The sequence below is a fragment of the Bufo bufo genome, chromosome 3 (assembly GCF_905171765.1).
Source record: "Bufo bufo chromosome 3, aBufBuf1.1, whole genome shotgun sequence".
Lineage (NCBI taxonomy): Eukaryota > Metazoa > Chordata > Amphibia > Anura > Bufonidae > Bufo > Bufo bufo.
Window position 1 is genome coordinate 289851412 of NC_053391.1, and position 13956 is coordinate 289865367.

Consider the following 13956-nt stretch of genomic DNA (forward strand, 5'->3'; position numbering starts at 1 on the left):
ATACTTTTTCTCATTTATTAAAGTTTTACACAATAATAGCATTTTTGAAACAAATAAATTATGTTTTAATGTGTCCATGTTCTGAGAGCTATAGTTTTTTTATTTTTTGAGAGATTTTCTTATGTAGGGGCTCATTTTTTGCGGGATGAGGTGACGGTTTTATTGGTACCATTTTGTGGGACATACGCGTTTTTGATCACTTGGTGTTGCACCTTTTGTGATGCAAGGTGACAAAAATAGCTTGTTTTGACACAGTTTTTTTTTTTTTACGGTGTTCACCTGAGGGGTTAGCTCATGTGATATTTTTATAGAGCTGGTTTTTACGGACGCGGCAATACCTAATATGTATACTTTTTTTATTTGTTTCACTTTAACACAATAATAGCATTTTTGAAACAAAAAAAATGATGTTTTAGTGTCTCCATGTTCTAAGAGCTATAGTTTTTTTTATTTTTTGAGAGATTTTCTTATGTAGGGGCTCATTTTTTGCGGGATGAGGTGACGGTTTTATTGGTACCATTTTGTGGGACATACACGTTTTTGATCACTTGGTGTTGCACCTTTTGTGATGTAAGGTGACAAAAATTGCTTGTTTTGACACATTTTTTTATTTTTTTTTACAGTGTTCACCCGAGGGGTTAGGTCATGTGATATTTTTATATAGCTGGTTTTTACGGACGCGGCAATACCAAATATGTCTATTTTATTTTTTCTATTTTAAATTTTTTTTTTTTATTCCTTTTTACATGAGAAACTTTTTTTTATTTTATTTTTTCAACCCTTTATTTTTAATTTTATTTTTTTACACTTTTCGTCCCCCATAAGGTCATACAAGACCTCTGGGGGACATCTACTTCACTTTTTCTTTTTTTTTTTCACTGTTGATTTCTCCTGTAACTGGGGCTGACATAGTAGCCCCAGTTACAGAAGAAATGCACCCCCTAGAGAGGCTGTACAGCGTAAGGCCTCTTTCACACTTGCGTTGTTGGGATCCGGCATGCACTTCCGTTGCCGGAGGTGCCTGCCGGATCCGGAAAAACGCAAGTGTACTGAAAGCCGTCTTCCAAATGCTTTCAGTGTTACTATGGCACCCAGGACGCTATTAAAGTCCCGGTTGCCATAGTAGTAGTGGGGAGCGGGGGAGCGGTATACTTACAGTCCGTGCGGCTCCCGGGGCGCTCCAGAATGACGTCAGAGCGCCCCATGCGCATGGATGACGTGATCCATGCGATCACGTGATCCATGCGCTTGGGGCGCCCTGACGTCACTCTGGAGCGCCCGGGGAGCCGCACGGACGGTAAGTACACTGCTCCCCCGCTCCCCGCTACACTTACCATGGCTGTCAGGACTTTAGCGTCCCGGCAGCCATGGTAACCACTCTGAAAAAGCTAAATGTCGGCTCCGGCAATGCGCCAAAACGACGTTTAGCTTAAGGCCGGATCCGGATCAATGCCTTTCAATGGGCATTAATTCCGGATCCGGCCTTGCGGCAAGTGTTCCGGATTTTTGGCCGGAGCAAAAAGCGCAGCATGCTGCGGTATTTTCTCCGGCCAACAAACGTTCCGTACCGGAACTGAAGACATCCTGATGCATCCTGAACGGATTACTCTCCATTCAGAATGCATTAGGATAATCCTGATCAGGATTCCTCCGGCATAGAGCCCCGACGACGGAACTCTATGCCGGAAGACAATAACGCAGGTGTGAAAGAGCCCTAAGGCTACTTTCACACCTGCGTTTAGGTCGGATCCGTCTGGTATGTGCCCAGACGGATCCGCACCTATAATGCAAACACTTAGATCCGTTCAGAACGGATCCGTTTGCATTACCATGAACAAAAAAAAAAAAATATATATATATTTTTTTTTTTTTGTTCATGATAATGCAAACGGATCCGTTTTGACTTTACATTGAAAGTCAATGGGAGACGGATCTGTTTGAAAATTGAGCCTTACTGTGTCAACTTCAAACGGATCCGTCCCCATTGACTTACATTGTAAGTCTGGACGGATCCGTTTGCCTCCGCACGGCCAGGCGGACACCTGAACGCTGCAAGCTGCGTTCAGGGGTCCGCCTGCTGAGCGGAGCGGAGGACAAACGGAGCCAGACTGATGCATTCTGAGCGGATCCGCAGCCATTCAGAATGCATTAGGGCTGGACGGATCCGTTCGGGGCCGCTTGTGAGCCCCTTCAAACGGAACTCACAAGCGGAGCCCCGAACGCTAGTGTGAAAGTAGCCTAATTCTGCGCTGTACAGCCTCAGTGCAGGGCTGATCGAGGTCTGTGGATGACCTCACTCAGCCCCTGCACTCTCCGGTCCCTGCTCTGCATACACAGCGCTCGGTGAGCGCTGTGTCTGCAGCGATCCAGAAGGCAGGGACACCTGGGCACTGTCCCTGCCTTCTCTCTGGGTTGCCCTGCTGTCACTGACAGCGGGCAACCCGATCAGCAGCTGCACGATTAGCGTGCAGCTGCTATTTCTGAAAGGACGTTTTAAAACGTGCTTTCAGAAATAGAGGTCCACCCATAGGACGTTTATATCCTATGGGCGGACGGGAGGAGGTTAAGACCCAGGATAATAGACCGAAAGTAAAGCAGCAATGACGCCAGACTCCAGGTTGGGGGAAGGTTATCTTGCTTTTTCCCGGCTTGGAAAGGGATTACCCAGAACAAGTGGGTCCTGGGGGGGATAAGGAAGGGATTCCGGTTGGAGTTCCTCTCTTATCCTCCAGACTCTTTCACCTGCACTCCCCTTCCGAGAGACTTCCAAAAGTCCAAGGTGCTAGAATCGGAAGTCCGTTTATTATTAGACAAAGGAGTAGTCTGCCAAATACCCAAGAGGGAAGAAGGCAAGGGGTTTTACTCCTCTCTATTTTTGGTCAAAAAAAACAACGGATCCTTTCGCATGATACTGAACTTAAAAAAGCTAAACAAGTTCTTAAAATACAAAAGGTTTCGTATGGAGACAATGAAAACGACCCTAGATCTGTTATTCAGGGACTGCTGGATGGCAAGCATAGATCTAGAGGATGCTTATTATCATATCCCAATTCATGCTTCCTCCCCAAAAATTTTGAGAACAGCGGTCTACATGCATGGTCAGCTTCTGCATCTACAATACAGGGCACTCCCCTTCGGTGTCTCACAGGCCCCGAGAATTTTCACAAATGTGGTGGCAGAGATGGTGTCTTTTCTCCGACTGTCCAGGGTAGTGTTGCTACCTTATCTGGACGACTTCTTGTTCATTGCCCATACAAGGGACCAATTACAAAAAGATCTAGTTCTGGTATGCTCCCTTTTTAAGGATCTCGGGTGGAAGATAAATCAGGGAAAGTTTTGTCTAACCCCGTCTCAGAATTGCACCTTTTTAGGAATGCAGTTAGACTCCAGGTCCCAGAAGACAATCTGTCACGACCGCTATCCCAGCAGCAGTCGTGTCGCACCAGACGGAGGGGAAGGGGGACCCTTATCTACGGATGGGAAATAGAATGGCCACCCCTGACTAACCCTAACCCCTTAAGGACATAGGACGTACCGGTACGCCCTATTTCCCGAGTCCTTAAGGACACAGGATGTACCGGTACGTCCTGACTTAAAATCGGCATTCCGGCGCCGCGGGGGTTAATCGGAACGGGATGCCGGCTGAAATCATTCAGCCGGCATCCCGTAACAATGCAGGGGGGGATCATTTGACCCCCCCGTATCGACGATCGCAGAAAACCGCAGGTCAATTCAGACCTGCGGTTTTCTGCGTTTCCGGTCCATTCGGGTGTCATGTGACCCGATGAACCGGAAAAAGACTGCGATCGGTGGCGTAATTATACACCACCTATCGCAGTCCGAGGATTTGGAGAGGCGGTGCTGGCCCTGGTGCTGAACGCCGCTGTCCAGGGTGCTGATTGGAGCAGGGGAGAGAGGCGCGAGATTCAAACTTCCTGCGCTCCTCTCTCCCCTCCTCTTCCTGTCCAGCACCCTGACCGTGCAGCACCGTTCGGCACCAGCTCCTGCGTCCCCCTAATCGCCATCCATCACCCTCCTGCACCCATCGCCACCCAGGTAGGTTAGGGTCAGTGAGGGAGAGGCACCGTTAGGCAGGGAAAGAAGGGAAAAGTTAGAAAAAAAAAAAAGTTCTTTTATTTCAAAACTTTTTTTGATCCATCCATCAGACCCCAGACCTCCCCCCTGCCACTTTTGTACTATCCCGAAGCGCTGGCAGCACAGGGACATTCCTCCAATTCTATGAGGCAGTCCTCAAGGCCCTGATCTTTTCGGACCGGGAAAGAGCAGGCCGGAGTACCTCGGGAATTGGAGGCGCCCGGATCGTCCCTGGCCAACACTTTCCAGGTGTGGTCCCCCATACTGGAAAGAAGGGACGAACCCAAAAAAAGTGCAGAGTGTGTCACAAGAGGGGGATACGGAAGGACACCACCACTCAGTGTGACACGTGCCCCGATCATCCGGGCCTCTGCATTATCGATTGCTTCAGGGAGTATCACACTTCCATGGAGTACTAAATTTTTATAATCCCCAACAGTCCACTAGAAAACATAAAAAACTATGGCTCTCAGACTTTGGAGAAACGGAAACATTTTTTTTTTCCCCAAAAAATATTAGTTTTAGTGCAGGCATCCTCAAACTGCGGCCCTCCAGATGTTGTAAAACTATAACTCCCAGCATGCCCAGACAACCTACAGCCATCAGCAGGGCATGGTGGGAATTGTAGTTTTACAACATCTGGAGGGCCGCAGTCTTTAGGATGCCTGCTTAGTGTCTCCAAAGTCTGAGAGCCATACATATTGGGCATCGTCGCGTGCGTAAAAGTCGTCGCTATAAAAATAACTTTTGCCCAAACGCCTCGGATGAACGGTGTTAAAAATATAAAATAAAAACGGTGCCAAAACACCCATTTTTGGGCAAAATTTCCATTTGAATCCTTTTTGCCGGTAATAAAGCAAGGGTTAACAGCCAAACAAAACTCAATATTTATGGCCCTGATTCTGTAGTTTGCAGAAACACCCCATATGTGGTCGTAAATGGCTATATAGCCGCACGGCAGGGCATAGAACGAAGGGAACTCCATATGGTTTCTGGAAGGCAGATTTTGATGGACAGTTTTTTTTTTGACACCATGTCCCATTAGAAGCCCTCCCTGATGTAGGCTAGACTAGAAACTCCAAAAAAGTGACCCCATCTAAGAAACTACACCCCTCAAGGTATTCAAAAGTTACTTTACAAACTATGTTAACCCTTTAGGTGTTCCACAAAACTAAATAGCGAATGTAGAAACAATTTTAGAATTTAATTTTTTTGTTACATTGCCTCAAAAAGAGTAATATAGAGCAACCAAAAATCTAATTTACCCCTAAAATAGTCCCAAAACAACAACCACCTTATCCCGTAGTTTCCTAGATGGGGTCACTTTTATGGAGTTTCTACTCTAGGGGTGCATCAGGGGGCTTGAAAGGGTACATGGTGTCAATAAACCAGTCCAGCAAAGTCTGCCTTCCAAAAACCATATGACATTCTCCTTCTTCTATGTCCTGCCGTTTAGCCAAACAGTAGTTTACGAGCACATATGGGGTGTTTTTGCAAACTACAGAATCAGGGCAACCCATTTTGAGTGTTGTTTGGCAGTTAACCCTTGTTTTACTCCTGGAAAAAATTGATTATATTGGAAAATTTTCCAAAAAATAGAAATTTCAAAATTGTTTCTCCATCTGCCATTAAAGGGTTAACAAAGTTTGTAAACCCAGTTTTGAATACCTTGAGGGGTGTACTTTCTTAGATGGAGTCACTTTTTTGAAATTTCTATTCTAGGGGTGCAACAGGGGGCTTCAAATGGGACATGGTATAAACAAAACCAGTCCTGCCAAATCTGCCTTCCAAAACCCATATGGCGTTCCCCTCCTTCTATGTGCTACCGTTCGGCCAAACAGTAGTTTACGACCACATATGGGGTGTTTTTGCAAACTACAGAATCAGGGCAACCCATTTTGAGTGTTGTTTGGCAGTTAACCCTTGTTTTACTCCTGGAAAAAATTTATTATATTGGAAACTTTTCCAAAAAATAGAAATTTCAAAATTGTTTCTCCATCTGCCATTAACTCTTGTGGAACACCTAAAGGGTTAACAAAGTTTGTAAACCCAGTTTTGAATACCTTGAGGGGTGTACTTTCTTAGATGGAGTCACTTTTTTGAAATTTCTATTCTAGAGGTGCAACAGGGGGCTTCAAATGGGACATGGTATAAACAAAACCAGTCCTGCCAAATCTGCCTTCCAAAACCCATATGGCGTTCCCCTCCTTCTATGTGCTACCGTTCGGCCAAACAGTAGTTTACGACCACATATGGGGTGTTTTTGCAAACTACAGAATCAGGGCAACCCATTTTGAGTGTTGTTTGGCAGTTAACCCTTGTTTTACTCCTGGAAAAAATTGATTATATTGGAAACTTTTCCAAAAAATAGAAATTTCTAAATTGTTTCTCCATCTGCCATTAACTCTTGTGGAACACCTAAAGGGTTAACAAAGTTTGTAAACCCAGTTTTGAATACCTTGAGGGGTGTACTTTCTTAGATGGAGTCACTTTTTTGAAATTTCTATTCTAGGGGTGCAACAGGGGGCTTCAAATGGGACATGGTATAAACAAAACCAGTCCTGCCAAATCTGCCTTCCAAAACCCATATGGCGTTCCCCTCCTTCTATGTGCTACCGTTCGGCCAAACAGTAGTTTACGACCACATATGGGGTGTTTTTGCAAACTACAGAATCAGGGCAACCCATTTTGAGTGTTGTTTGGCAGTTAACCCTTGTTTTACTCCTGGAAAAAATTTATTATATTGGAAACTTTTCCAAAAAATAGAAATTTCAAAATTGTTTCTCCATCTGCCATTAACTCTTGTGGAACACCTAAAGGGTTAACAAAGTTTGTAAACCCAGTTTTGAATACCTTGAGGGGTGTACTTTCTTAGATGGAGTCACTTTTTTGAAATTTCTATTCTAGAGGTGCAACAGGGGGCTTCAAATGGGACATGGTATAAACAAAACCAGTCCTGCCAAATCTGCCTTCCAAAACCCATATGGCGTTCCCCTCCTTCTATGTGCTACCGTTCGGCCAAACAGTAGTTTACGACCACATATGGGGTGTTTTTGCAAACTACAGAATCAGGGCAACCCATTTTGAGTGTTGTTTGGCAGTTAACCCTTGTTTTACTCCTGGAAAAAATTGATTATATTGGAAACTTTTCCAAAAAATAGAAATTTCTAAATTGTTTCTCCATCTGCCATTAACTCTTGTGGAACACCTAAAGGGTTAACAAAGTTTGTAAACCCAGTTTTGAATACCTTGAGGGGTGTACTTTCTTACATGGAGTCACTTTTTTGAAATTTCTATTCTAGAGGTGCAACAGGGGGCTTCAAATGGGACATGGTATAAACAAAACCAGTCCTGCCAAATCTGCCTTCCAAAACCCATATGGCGTTCCCCTCCTTCTATGTGCTACCGTTCGGCCAAACAGTAGTTTACGACCACATATGGGGTGTTTTTGCAAACTACAGAATCAGGGCAACCCATTTTGAGTGTTGTTTGGCAGTTAACCCTTGTTTTACTCCTGGAAAAAATTGATTATATTGGAAACTTTTCCAAAAAATAGAAATTTCTAAATTGTTTCTCCATCTGCCATTAACTCTTGTGGAACACCTAAAGGGTTAACAAAGTTTGTAAACCCAGTTTTGAATACCTTGAGGGGTGTACTTTCTTAGATGGAGTCACTTTTTTGAAATTTCTATTCTAGGGGTGCAACAGGGGGCTTCAAATGGGACATGGTATAAACAAAACCAGTCCTGCCAAATCTGCCTTCCAAAACCCATATGGCGTTCCCCTCCTTCTATGTGCTACCGTTCGGCCAAACAGTAGTTTACGACCACATATGGGGTGTTTTTGCAAACTACAGAATCAGGGCAACCCATTTTGAGTGTTGTTTGGCAGTTAACCCTTGTTTTACTCCTGGAAAAAATTTATTATATTGGAAACTTTTCCAAAAAATAGAAATTTCAAAATTGTTTCTCCATCTGCCATTAACTCTTGTGGAACACCTAAAGGGTTAACAAAGTTTGTAAACCCAGTTTTGAATACCTTGAGGGGTGTACTTTCTTAGATGGAGTCACTTTTTTGAAATTTCTATTCTACAGGTGCAACAGGGGGCTTCAAATGGGACATGGTATAAACAAAACCAGTCCTGCCAAATCTGCCTTCCAAAACCCATATGGCGTTCCCCTCCTTCTATGTGCTACCGTTCGGCCAAACAGTAGTTTACGACCACATATGGGGTGTTTTTGCAAACTACAGAATCAGGGCAACCCATTTTGAGTGTTGTTTGGCAGTTAACCCTTGTTTTACTCCTGGAAAAAATTGATTATATTGGAAACTTTTCCAAAAAATAGAAATTTCTAAATTGTTTCTCCATCTGCCATTAACTCTTGTGGAACACCTAAAGGGTTAACAAAGTTTGTAAACCCAGTTTTGAATACCTTGAGGGGTGTACTTTCTTAGATGGAGTCACTTTTTTGAAATTTCTATTCTAGGGGTGCAACAGGGGGCTTCAAATGGGACATGGTATAAACAAAACCAGTCCTGCCAAATCTGCCTTCCAAAACCCATATGGCGTTCCCCTCCTTCTATGTGCTACCGTTCGGCCAAACAGTAGTTTACGACCACATATGGGGTGTTTTTGCAAACTACAGAATCAGGGCAACCCATTTTGAGTGTTGTTTGGCAGTTAACCCTTGTTTTACTCCTGGAAAAAATTTATTATATTGGAAACTTTTCCAAAAAATAGAAATTTCAAAATTGTTTCTCCATCTGCCATTAACTCTTGTGGAACACCTAAAGGGTTAACAAAGTTTGTAAACCCAGTTTTGAATACCTTGAGGGGTGTACTTTCTTAGATGGAGTCACTTTTTTGAAATTTCTATTCTAGGGGTGCAACAGGGGGCTTCAAATGGGACATGGTATAAACAAAACCAGTCCTGCCAAATCTGCCTTCCAAAACCCATATGGTGTTCCCCTCCTTCTATGTGCTACCGTTCGGCCAAACAGTAGTTTACGACCACATATGGGGTGTTTTTGCAAACTACAGAATCAGGGCAACCCATTTTGAGTGTTGTTTGGCAGTTAACCCTTGTTTTACTCCTGGAAAAAATTTATTATATTGGAAAATTTTCCAAAAAATAGAAATTTCAAAATTGTTTCTCCATCTGCCATTAACTGTTGTGGAAGACCTAAAGGGTTAATAAAGTTTGAAAAAACAGTTTTGAATACCTTGAGGGGTGTAGTTTCTAGAATGGGGTCACTTTTTTGGAGTTTCTAGTCTAGCCTACATCAGGGAGGGCTTCTAATGGGACATGGTGTCAAAAAAAAAACTGTCCATCAAAATCTGCCTTCCAGAAACCATATGGAGTTCCCTTCGTTCTATGCCCTGCCGTGCGGCTATATAGCCATTTACGACCACATATGGGGTGTTTTTTTGGGAGGTTTCTATTATCTAAGCCTCACAAAGTGACTTCAAACCTGAACTGGTCCATAAAAAGTGGGATTTTGAAGATTTCTGAAAATTTCTAAATTTGCTTCTAAACTTCTAAGCTTTGTAACATCCCCAAAAAATAAAATATCATTCCCAAAATGCTACAAACATGAAGTAGACATATGGGGAATGTAAAATCATCACAATTTTTGGGGGTATTACTATGTATTACAGAAGTAGAGAAGCTGAAAGTTTGAAATTCGCTAATTTTTCAAAATTTTTGGTAAAAATTGTATTTTTTTATGCAAAAAAATTAACTTTTTTGACCCAATTTTAGCAGTAACATGAAGTACAATATGTGACGAAAAAACTATCTCAGAACGGCCTGGGTAAGTCAAAGCGTTTTAAAGTTATGAGCACTTAAAGTGACACTGGTCAGATTTCCAAAAAATGGCCTGGTCCTTAAGGTGAAAATGAGCCCGGTATTTAAGGGGCTAAGCTGGCACCTGTCTGCCCTGATACCCTAGACGGGGTGTGAACCCGTGCGGCGAGCAGGATGCCTAAACCCTCACTCACCCTAACAAGACTAGACTGGGGAAAGGCCGATGGGAGCACTAGTCACCATCACTCACGTCTAGGAGAACAACAGGGGAAGACAGCAACAAACAAACAAACTATCTACAGCAGAGATAGACTTATCCAGTCACGAGCAGAGAAGGCGATCCCAAACACGACAGTCCACGCCGGGCAAGAGCTCCACAGCAACACCGTCAAACGATCTCCTTCAAAGGTCAGAATAGCACTGGAAGTAAGGACTATATCTGGCTATGACTGCAAGTGAAACTGAAATTAATATAGTAGCTGGGAGTGGCAGACAGGACTCACCTGAGAAGGATGCCTACAAACTCCCAGTCAGGACAAAAAGGTTCACAAGGCAAAACCCAGATGACATACCCTGAACCACGGAGCAAACTCACAAGCTATCGCGAGTAGCAAGTCGCTGCGACCTTCTCCTCCCAGACCAGTCTGGATCAGTCACAGTCGTGACACAATCCTCCCACAGAGGAAAGTGTCGTCCACCATAGAGCATGTCTGGGCCCTGTATCGTTCCTTCCAGTGTTCTTTCAGACAAGCAATGATAGTACTGGGACATTTGACGGCTACAATTCCGGCTGTACCCTTCGCGCAGATACACACAAGACCACTGCAGGTGGATATATTGCAGGCTTGGAATGGACTTCCACAAACACTGGAGAAAAGGTTCCATCTCTCCTCCAGAGCAAGATCATCCCTTCTGTGGTGGACATCTCAAAATAACCTCTCTGTGGGAATGCCTTGGTCTTTTGCAGATCCCATCATGATAACTACAGACGCCAGTCCCTGGGGCTGGGGTGTACACTCCGAAAGAAGATACTGGCAAGGAAGGTGGGATTTAAAAACAAGAAAATGCACTTCAAACTTCAAAGAGCTCAAAGCAGTAGAGATGGCCCTAAAAATTTCAATTCCAGAAGTCTCAAACAGAAAACTGGTCTTCTACTCAGACAACTCAACAACAGTGGCTTATATAAATCACCAGGGCGGAACAAGAGTACCATCCTTTCTCTCCCTCTGCCAGGAGATTTTTCAGGTAGCGGAAGAGAGGAGCCTTTTTCTATCCGCAATCCATCTAAGGGGGAAAAAAAATATTCTAGCCGACTTTCTAAGTCGAGTCAAGCTCAGTGAAGCAGAATGGAGTCTGAACGAGGAAGTATTCTCTCAGATTGTGTCAAAATTTGGATCTCCGACAATAGACCTCTTTGCCTCCCGGAAAAACAGGAAGGTGGAGAGATTCTTCTCCCTAAATCATTCAGAAAATCCTACAGCAATAGACGGTCTAGCTCAGGACTGGAATCAGGAGTTTGGATACGCCTTCCCTCCCTTTTCCCTAATTCCCCAAGTCCTGAAGAAAGTTCAGAGGGAAAGAGTCTCCATCATATTTGTAGCCCCAAGATGGCCAAAGAGAGTGTGGTATTCAACCCTGATAAACCTATCCAGGGAGCCCCCTTGGATCATTCCTCCAAGGGAGGATCTTCTCTCCCAGGGCACCATCCTACATCCCAATACAGAGATTCTGCAGTTATCAGTATGGAAGTTGACAGGGATATATGGTTAGGAAGAGGCCTTTCCGACAGAGTGGTTTCCACCCTTTTAGGCAGCAGGAAAGTTACTATGGCTAGAAAGTATATTAGAGTCTGGAAAATATTCTCTTCTTTTTTGGGATCCAGTCCAGATCCGTTTAGTCCTCCAGAAATCCCTAAGATCCTGGATTTCCTGCAAGCGGGTCTGGATGAGGGGCTCAGGGCACGTGGCGGCTTTGAGCTATTTTTTCGACTTCCAACTAGCTGTCCATCCTTGGGTTAAGCGTTTTTTATCTGCAGCAGATAGACTCCATCCTTCCCTAAGACCCCTCTCCCCTCCCTGGGATCTAAACAGGGTATTGACAGCACTTGCCCAGGAGCCCTTTGAACCTCTGTCTAAAATTACGATAGACATCCTGTCCATAAAGATGGCTTTCCTCTTAGCCATCACCTCCGCTTGGAGGATCTCAGAAATCCAAGCCTTCTCGGCTTATCCTCCTTACACTACTATTCAGGAAAACCAAGTAGTCATCAGACCCCTTCCTACCTTTTTACCCAAAGTACTCTCTGACTTTCACAGGAACCAAGATATTGTCTTTCTTTCCGAACCCTTCCAACAGTTCAGAACAAAAATTCCACTGCCTAGATGTTAGAAGGTGCCTGCTGGCCTATTTAAACGCCACTTCCCCTTGGAGAAAGGATGAAAATCTCTAAGCAAAAACAAAGGGTGCAAGGTGTCTTCCGGGGTCATTGCTAGATGGGTTAAGAAGGCCATAGTTAAGGCTTATGTTTTCTTAGGGCTTCCTCCTCCATCAGGATTCGGGGCCCACTCTACTAGAGCAGTCTCGACCTCCTGGGCAGAGAGAGCAGATGTTTCTCTAGCTCAAATTTGTAGGGCAGCCACCTGGAGTTCTCCACATACCTTCCTTAAATATTATAGACTGCAGCTTCATTCTGATGCATCCTTCGGAGAGAGGGTTCCTTAGGCTGTAGTCCCTCCCTAGGTTCCAATTTATAGTCTATCTCCAATTTTAATTTATTTTTTAGGGAGGGAATTTTGGAGGGTGCCGTCATGGGTATCGAGAAAAATGATTACCGATAAGCAATGTTGTTTTCCTATCATTTTATATGGTTTAATATAAATTTGATATCAAATGATAAGCTTTTTATATCACTTTATAAGTCCTTATCAAATGATAAGCTTTTATTAACACTTTATATCCCATTTATAACATTTTGATACAGTTTTATACCACTTTTATGTCATTTTGTGATTTGATATCACTTTGATATCATTTTGATATGCCTTTTATATATTGGCATGCCCTTTTGATACAGTTTTATACCACTTTTATGTCATTTTGTGATTTGATATCACTTTGATATCATTTTGATATGCCTTTTATATATTGGCATGCCCGGACATGTCCAAAAGACGTATGCTACACGGCTGGGCGTCTTTTAATTATAAAAACAACGATAAAAAAATCAAGTATGACAAAATTTAAATCATTTTAAAAAGTTTTATTAATTTAATTATAATGCTACACCATGTAAATTAAAAGCGCTCTTATAACTGCCCCAAGCTTACAGTGTATGCATGTCTATGAAAAAGTGAGTTCAATCTACCTCTTTTGTGAGTGCCTGAGTGTAATTTAACTCCCACCACACCGGACAGCTAAGTCAACACACTGAATTTGAATTAAAAACCTGAAATGTCACATTCCTGCTATAAATGTACATTTTCCCACAGGTCCACAAGCGTACAGTAGATTGGCTGGAACCGAAACAAAGTTCGGTAGAAGGTTTGAGAGACTGGTGGGGGAACCTAACTGTCCATGGGATAGTAACTACATACTTAAAGTAACTACATACTGTAAAGTTTAAGGAGTTTGTTGTTGAGTTACCAAATGGTCTTGCTGTACGGAACATTTTAGTCTCTCTGTTATAATGTAATATTTATTTCTTTGTTGTTCTATTATCTCTCCATATACTATATACTTATCAATAATAATAACTGTAACATTGAATTTCCATATTATATTAATAATATAATTATAATTATTATAATAATAATATATTATACACTACTATGTTTTGTGTCTCATTTATTACACCCAACCTTCGAATCAGACCAAGTCAGAGGGTGTATTATATATAGTAAATATTTAAACAGGTTTTCTGAGATTTCGGTGTTGGACCCCCACTGATCAGATTCAAATTAGTGTAAGAAATTATTATGTATAAATAAAAATTAAAAGGGTTTTCTGAGATTTTCATACTGATGACCTGTCTTCTGGATAGGTCATCAGTATCTGA